Raw genomic sequence first — 8,319 nt, forward strand, 5'->3', positions numbered from 1 at the left:
TGTCATCTCCTGTGAGGAAGCAGGGTAGATTTATCCGTACTCTATAAGCACCATTGATGAGCTATATAGAGTAACAGCTTAAAAACAAACAAACAACAAGAAGCTAATGAACAAAAACAACAAAAAAGGCAAAAAAACCCCAAACAAACCAAACCCAAAGCCTGCATGCCCCCTTCTCAGTGCTGTGATGTCTGTTTTCTGGGGAGCTCGTGGGGTGTCCCCACAATCTCAGACACAGGTGACCCAGCCGGTGGTGCCACCGGAGAACAGTCTGTGTGACCCAGCTCGCTGAGCTGACCTGGGAAAGCCGGGGACAAAGGGCCGGGCTGGGTCAGCAGGAGGTTGGTTCCAGCTCACGGAGCAACTCACAGAGCGACTGCGGAAACAGCCCCGAGCCCGGGACGAGCCCCTGGCCCATGTGCTCCTGTCCCACCGCCATGGGCTGTCCTGTTCCAGAAGATCGTTGTGCAGGATCGTTTGAGAACCTTTTCTGAAGGATGTGAAGCATCCAGAGCAGCAACCCCTGCCTGGCTGCTGCTCAGCCAAATTATTGCTGCAAACAAGACACAGGGCACAGAGAAAGGCGATATATTTTATTAGTCTAGAAGAAATCCGTAGGAAAAAAATATTTTTAGGTATGTCAGGCTTTTATTTTTTATCTGTGTGTCTGTCATCCCCGCGGCTCTGGGAAAGCGCGTTCCAGGGCAGCTGAAGCTGCCCACGGGTCAAGAAGAAGGGCCGGGGGTCTGAAAAGAAGCGGGCGCGCCGCGGCGGCGTGGGGGGCGCGGCGCGCCCGCGCTCGGTGCTGCCGTCTGGTGGCCACAGGCCGGTACTGCAGCTGGGAAGCGGCGCCCTGTGCCCGTGCCGGGGCGGGGCCGAGGGGGGCGCTGCCGCTGCGGGCGGGGTCGTGGCCGTGGCCGTCAGAAAGCGGGGGGGGCAGCGGTCGGACCGGCCTCCGGGAAAAAAAGAGAGGCCCCCGGCTGTCGTGGGGCAGCCCCGCTGCGAGGGGCACGGGCGAGGTGGCAGCAGGAGGTGGCGGCGTCTTCTCGGTCCCGGGCAGAGGGGGGAGAAACCTGCCGGCCGGCGCTCCTTGGGGTTGAGCATTTCTCTTGTCTTTGTTCACAGTGAATTTATGGGCACGCTGCTGTTGGTCTTTGCTTTCATTCGTTTCCCCACCGCTCCCTAATGTTCAGGAGCTCCAAGTCAGTTTTTTTTTTTTTTTTTTTTCCAATCACTAAGACGTGTTTTTCCCCCAGGAGAAGCTATGCTTCAAAATGAATTTGTTTCCTCACAAATGTGCAGTTCTGTTGGTGTAAGAGAAACAGAAACCCACCCTAGTCAAGTTCTAAGCGTGTGTCTGGGAGATGGATGGTTTAATTTTATGAGTTCACACCTATGCAATTTTAGTGCCGGAGGAAAATGGAAGATAAGGGCTTTTTCTGGTGTACGTAGTAATCCGTCCAGCTTTTTAGTATAAGTGAATGAGCGCGGTTTGTTCTTTACTTTTTAGTTTCCATCTTTGAAGCTGCACGGCCAAATGCGCTCGGGGTCCCCGCAGGGCGGCGAGAAGGCGAGTGAGGATGCAGAGCGGGCCAATCAGACGGCGCGAGCAAGGTTGAGGGGCGGAGCGCTGATAGGCGGAGAGAATGGCGATTGACGTGCGTAGGCAGCCAATGAGGTTGGTGAAGGGGCGGTGCTTGTGGTGGTCCTACTGCGCATGCCCAAATGGGAGCAGTCCTCAGTCAGGTCCGGCGCAGGTGCGGGTTTGTGGGGGCGGAGCGCGGGAAGGAGCATCCAATAGGAGGACAGCGCGGTGGGGTGGAAAGCAGCCAACGAGAGCGCGCCGACTCAATCCAGTTGGAATAGCTAGCTCCCTGGCAAGCGTGTCCGTGGTGTCGGTGGAAGGTGGCGGAACGGTGGGAGGGAGTGAGGGGAACGGAGCTTGCATGCTGCCGCGGGCCGGGGACAGCTGGGGTCGGGACTCAGAGGCGCTGCCTCCGGGTGCCGTCAGCCAGCAGAGCAAGCCAGGCGCGTTAGCCTTCCGGCACCGGGCTGGCGGGCGGCGGTGTTCGTTTTCGGGACTTGCGTCCGTCCCTGCGACAGGGGCGCTTTCCTGCCGCGGCTCTCTGGTTTTTTTGTTTTGTTTTGTTTTGGGTTTTTTTTGCGGGATTCCCGCGGAAGGCGGCCCGACTGCTCGCCCGGGGCTGCCGCGCCGGGTCTCAGTGCTGCCGTCCTGTGGGCAAAGCGCGGTACTGCAGGCGGCCGCCCCAATGCGGTGCCGCGGCGCGCCTCCGTGCTGCCGTCGTGTGGCGAAACTTGGGTACTGCAGCGCACGGCGAGCAAGCGCTGCCGCTGGGCGATGACGCAGGCGCCCGTGCCAAAGGAAATGCCAAAGGAGAATGAAAGAGAAGGGTTTTTTCTGGTGTAGGTAACCATCCGCACGCCTTTTTAGCATAAAGTGAATGACCACGGTTGGTTCTTTACTTTTTAGTGTCACTCTCTGGAGCTGCACGCTTTCAGCTTTACTGACTGAGCCGGATGCGTACCAGCAGCAGCAGCAGCAGCAGCAGCGTGGCGAGGGCCGGAGCTGTGGCGGCGGATCCGTGAGCGCAGATCCCGCTGGCGGCGCGAGCCCGTCCCGCGGCCTCGCTGGGGTTGTCTCCTGCGGCGGTGCCGGAGGGAAGGGGCGAGACGCTTTCTAGCGTCAGCGAGAGCGTTTCCGTGTCTGCTGAGTGTGTCCCAAATGGTGTCAGTTTGTCTTAATGTTGTCTTGAATTGCTCAAATCGCTCTGGCTTTTAAATGATGCCTTGTGTTTCAAGGTGGCCCATTTCCCCCAAATCCTCCGTTAGCTCAGCTGCTCTCCTCTCCCGTATTCCGACTGACTTCCTCTGCTTTCTTCTGCGCTATTTTTTTTCAGACGCTGAACTCTAATTTGGAATTTTTGTTTTTCAGAGGGGGAGCTGTGAACGCCTGATGCTCAGCAGATTGGTGTTGCGGTTGAGACGGACAAACGATATAGACCAAGTTCTTCCAGGATGAAAGTAGGAGATGCCATTTATTGCCACAAGTGCATTTTTATACAGTTTTATGATTTCATTTGTCTCTTCACTCTTGGTTACAAGTTACAGCACTAACATCTCATTGGCTAGTTTTGCTATCCTCAATGTTACTCCCTTCTCTCTCACGAGTACACCTTAATATCTCTGGATACTCCTTTCTTCCCATCTTTCTCACGTGTAGGCCTTAGTATCTTCAAGGCTGATTTCTGTTCCCATGCCCTCCGTCAGGGATTCCACGGACCCACCGTAGTCCCCCACGGATCCCGCAGCCCAGGAGGGGAACGGAACGTGGCGGGGGAACCCGAGCGGGAGACGTGGTGCCGTCCTCCGTCCCCGCCGTGCCGCGGGGCAGCTGCCGGCCTGTGGGATGGGGGCTGCGACTCTTTGGGGCGCTGCCCCCTCTTTGTTTTCCTAGGGGAGCCCCCTGCGCTTTTTGGGGGTTGTGGTACGTACACGTACGCAAATGGCATGATGAGAGTAAGGAGCTGCCCGTTGGGGCTGTTTCCCTTGCTTTGTGTGATGGTGTCACTTATGGCACCCTGGCGTGACTGGGGGCTGGTGATGCAGGTGGGGGAGCAGGTAAGTTGGGGTCAAAGGGAGTCCCCCTGAAAAGAGGGGGTCACAGTCCAAAAATGCCTGAAAATTCATGGGGGAGGATAAAACGTATTAAAACCTGTAAATATGAGTGTGAGATGTCCAAACAGAGAGAAATCTGTCATTTGTATTTATATATTGCAGAATGGTATTCATGTATATATAAAGTGATTTTTAAATGAAAGCTTTTTCTACTATATTATATAAAGGATTCTAGAATGTAAAAAATTTCTGTTGAGGGTTTTAAAAATACAAACGTCTTGTCTATTTGTAAATTTAAATAATGATGGACTTGAAAATGAGAAATTATTTTTTATAGGAAGCAATTTAAAATAGAAAAAAGGGTAGAGTAGATAGAGCTATGTGTAAATACTATGTGTTACATAGTCCCAATAGATATTATATATCATCTCCATATATTCTCTCATGCCTGTATACATATCTTCTCTTTATTAATTGGTGTAAAGAGATACCTCGGTCTAAATAGATCTGATTGTAACTATGTCAAACCGCGCCGGCTATGCAAATCGCCTGGAGGTTCCGGCGAGTGGGTGGAGAGAACGCGAAGGGCGGTGCAGAGCGGGCCAATCAGGACGCGCGAGAAAGCCGGAGGGGCGGAGCGGAGCGCAGCGCGGGGCAAACGGGGAGGGGGGATGATGGGCGGGGAGAATGGAAATTGACGTGCACAGGCAGCCAATCGGGTTGCAGGAAGGGAAGCGAAGGGGCGGGCGGGAGGGGGCGTGTCCCGCGGGCTTCCCGACGCGCATGCGCAAAGATGGCCGCTGGCAAGCGCGGGCGGCGCTCTCGGTGGCCGTGTGCGCGCCCCGCTCGAGCCCGGAGCGGTCCCGCCGCACCGCCGTTCGTCGCCGTTTCTGCGCGGCCCCGGTGAGTGCCCGGCCCGGCCGGCTCCGCTGCGGCTCCGCCGCCCCGGAGAGTCGGCTCTGGGAGCCGTGCTTGTGGGGAAAACGGGCCCCAATGGCGCGGTCCTCGCGCGGCTGCGCCCCGAGGAGGGTTCGTGGGGGCGGAACACGGGGAGGAGCAGCCAATGGGACGGCGCGGTGGCGTGGAAAGCAGCCAATCAGAAAAAACGCCGAAAAAGAGCCCGCTAGGGTGTATTTTAGCTCACCGGGAGGATTGGGGGGCCACCTGGGGATAACGTGAATAGAGAAACCTCGATGACATGTAATGGTCAGTGGCAGAAGTTGATTGACGGGAACCTGAGGAATCCAGCCTAGCAGATGCACCGGTCCTAGTAAAGCCAGGGAAACACAGGAAAGAAGTGGCGTTTTTAATTGATACTGGAGTATCTTGTTCTATTTTGAACCAGGAAACGATACCCTTAGATAAAGATTTTGTAACCGTAGTGGGAGCTACTGGCCAACAAGAGAAAGCTTTATTTTTACGGCCAATCAAATATAAGTTAGGAAAACCAATCGGGATGTATAAGTTCTTATATATGCCTAGGTCTCCAAAACTCTTACTAAGGCGAGACCTATGAAAACAATTGAAAGCGATCATAACATTCAAATGGAGGAAAGTGAGATTCAAGACAAAAGAGCTGAGATTTTAATTGGCAATCATTCAAACTGACAAGCAAAGCCAAATAGCTCGGGAAATATTGGATCAAGTATTTGCAGGGGTATGGGCTTCGGCAGTTCCTGGTAAATCAAAGAATGCAGAACCAGCGAAAATTAATTTGAAAGCTGGAGCTGGACCAGTCAGAACTAGACAATATCCTCTGAAATTAGAGGATAGAGAAGGGGTAAAAGAAATGACCGGTAACTTTTTGCAATTTTGGGCTGCCGCTAGAAGGTGAGTCAGAAGCGAACACTTCAATCCGGCCTGTAAAGAAACCAGACAGTAAAAGCTATAGGTTAGTGCAAGACTGGAGAGCAATAAACAAAATTACCGCAGATTGACACCCGGTAGTAGCTAACCCTTACACATTGTTAGATAAATGGCGAGATAATCACAAATGGTCTGCTGTGTTGGATTTCAAAGATACCTTTGTCTGTCTTGCATTAGCCAAAGAGAGTCAGAAGCTTTTTGCTTCTGAGTGGGAAAATCCCTTTAGTGGGAGAAAGACCCAATTAACCCGGGTCGTGTCACCCCGGGGATTCAGGAGCAGCCCTGTGATTTTCGGAAACCAGTTAGCACAAGAACGTGACGCCTGGGAAGCTCTTCCGGACAACGGGACTTTGTTGTCTCCTTATAGGCACAAAACCCGAAGAGGGTTGTGTGCAATGGACTGTAAGCTGACTGATTTTCTGCGATTAAGTGAGCATCGGGTTTCCCAACAGAAGGCCCGGCTGATGCGGCACCGAGTGACTTATCTGGGACTGGAGATCTCCGGAGGACGGCGAGAGCTGGGGACAGAGCGGAAAGAACCTGCTTGCCGGACGCCGGAACCGGCGACGGTAAAAGGGCTGCGGGCGGACGTTTCTTGAAAGGACAGGTTGGTGCGGGCTTTGGATTTATAATGCTGGACTCTCAGTAAAGCCTTTGTACGAACTGTTGAAAGAAAACAGCTCTGAGTTGAATTGGACGGGAGAAGCCGGGAGGGCTTTTTCGCAACTGAAAAAGGAACTGGCGAGGGCTCCGGCCCCGGGCCTCCCAGGTGTCACCAAACCATTTTGGTTGTACTCACACGAAAGGCAAAGTATTGCTTTGGGTGTTCCGGCACAGCGGTTAAGGTCTCCTAAGCGAGCTGCTGTCTGCTTCCCTAAGCAACCAGACGAAGCGAGCAAAGGCCGGCCTGGCTGTCTTTGAGCCGTGGCAGCTGTCGCGCTCGACGTGCGGGAAGCTCGTAAGCTCACTGTGGGACAGCAAATGACTGTATTAGCGTCCCCTGAAATACCAGGCCGTGTGGGTGGAACAAGATGATGGAAATATTGCTACTACTGACATTGTCAATCCAGCTTCTCTCCTCAGTGGATCTGTTTCGGAGCCTGTGGTGTCCGATTGCTGGGAAACAACAGAAGCTGTTTACTCCAGCGGACCGGATCTAAAGGACCAGCCGGCCACTGGAGGATGCTGAAGGCTCCTGGTTCACCGTCGGAAGCAGCTCTGCGTAAAGCAAGGAGTACGTCAAGCCGGGCATGCGGTGACAACTACCCCCAAGGTAATCGAAACTAAACCTTTACCTGCAGAGACTTCTGCCCAGAAAGCTGCGCTCACACGAGCTTTAGAATTATCCAAAGAGAAGAAGGTTAATATTTGCACTGTTTCAAAGTATGTTTTTAGAATGGTGCGTGCCATTTGAAAAGAACAAAGTTTATTAATGGCACAAGGAAGACAGATTAAATATGATACTCCAATTGTTGGAAGCTGTGCCGTTGCTAGAAAAGTTGCCATCGTGCGTTGCAAAGGGCATCGAAAGGGAGCGGTGATCAGGAAATTGGAAATAAATTGGCAGATCGCAGATTATACTGCTAGACAAGCAGTGTCACGGCCCCCCTGCCCTGCCTGGCCTCGCTGGCTTTTCTGTTGTTCTGTGGCGGTCCTTCTCCCGCCCTTTCTAACTGCTTTCCCCTCCCTCCCCCAGCCAGCCATCCCCTCTTTCTTTTCTCTCTTCCTGGGTGTTCTTTTCTTTCTGCGTATCTCTCTCCAGCGGCCCAGCGCCGTTGGTTTGGTTTGTTTTTTTCCGCTCCGGCGCTGTCCCGCTCTCTGTGCCTCTTTCCCCTGGCTGTCATTCTGTGGTGCTCCTCGTGTCTGTGTTCTTGCAATTCCTCCGTCTCTGTCCTGCAGCCCATGCTATTGTCCTGCTCCCTGTCGTCGTTTCTCTCCCTGCACGCTGCCCCCGTCCTTTTTTCCCTTCCTCGCTCCATCTCTCGGTCCTGCTCCCTGCCCGCCCCCGTTCCTGTTTCTCTGCCCTTCTCCTTGCGTTTCCCCTCGTTTCTCTGTCCCGTTCCCTCTTTGGTTTTGTTTCCGTGACGCTCTGCCCCGCTCCCTGTCCCGTGGCCCGGCGCCCGTTTCTCCTTGGTCTGTCTCTCCCGCTGCCCGTTTTAGGAGTTTTCCCCACCGTCTGTGTCCTGCTGCTTGTCTCTGATCTTGGCCTCTCCTTCCCTTTGCCCTGCCTCCCTGTCCCTTTTGCCTCTCTCTCTGTGTCGCCTTGTCTTGCTCCCTGTCCCTGTCTTTCTCTGACAAGCTGACCTGCTCCTTGCCCTCCTTTTTCGTGGAATCACAGGCTCGTTCTGCTTGGAAAAGACACGTGCAGTTTTATAATCTCTCGGCTGTTTCAAGAAACTGCCTGGGAGAGATCATTCCTTTTCTTGTTTTCTTTTCTTTCTTTTTTCTTTTCTGTTCGCTTGTTTGCAGCGAGGCAGCTCGCGAGGACAGGTGAGCTGCTGGACTCTTGAACAAAAACGTTGAGGGCGAGGAAGGGAATCCTGGCTACGCTTAGGCTTGGGGAAGTGTACGTGGGTATGCGTGTCTGTCGTCCGCGCGGCTCTGGGAAAGCGCGTTCCAGGGCAGCTGAAGCTGCCCACGGGTCAAGAAGAAGGGCCGGGGGTGTGAAAAGAAGCGGGCGCGCTGCGGTGGCGTGGGGGGCGGCAGGAGGCGGCAGCGGTGGCGGCGTCTTCTCGGTCCCGGGCAGAGGGGGGAGAAACCTGCCGGCCGGCGCTCCTTAGGGTCGAGCGTTTCTCTTGTCTTTGTTCACAGTGAATT

The 8,319-nt window shown here is 54.1% G+C and overlaps 1 long non-coding RNA gene across 1 annotated transcript; it reads left to right on the plus strand.

Annotated features, from left to right (window-relative positions):
• Window positions 1–4,465: 4,465 nt before the first annotated feature.
• Window positions 4,466–6,780, plus strand: LOC135985924 (uncharacterized). The gene is made up of 3 exons (XR_010605816.1): window positions 4,466–4,539; window positions 5,955–6,109; window positions 6,573–6,780. It is a non-coding gene; the product is annotated as an uncharacterized LOC135985924 (long non-coding RNA).
• The last annotated feature ends 1,539 nt before the right edge of the window (window positions 6,781–8,319 follow it).

Source organism: Caloenas nicobarica, chromosome 2 (assembly GCF_036013445.1).
Source record: "Caloenas nicobarica isolate bCalNic1 chromosome 2, bCalNic1.hap1, whole genome shotgun sequence".
In the NCBI taxonomy this organism is placed as follows: Eukaryota; Metazoa; Chordata; class Aves; order Columbiformes; family Columbidae; genus Caloenas; species Caloenas nicobarica.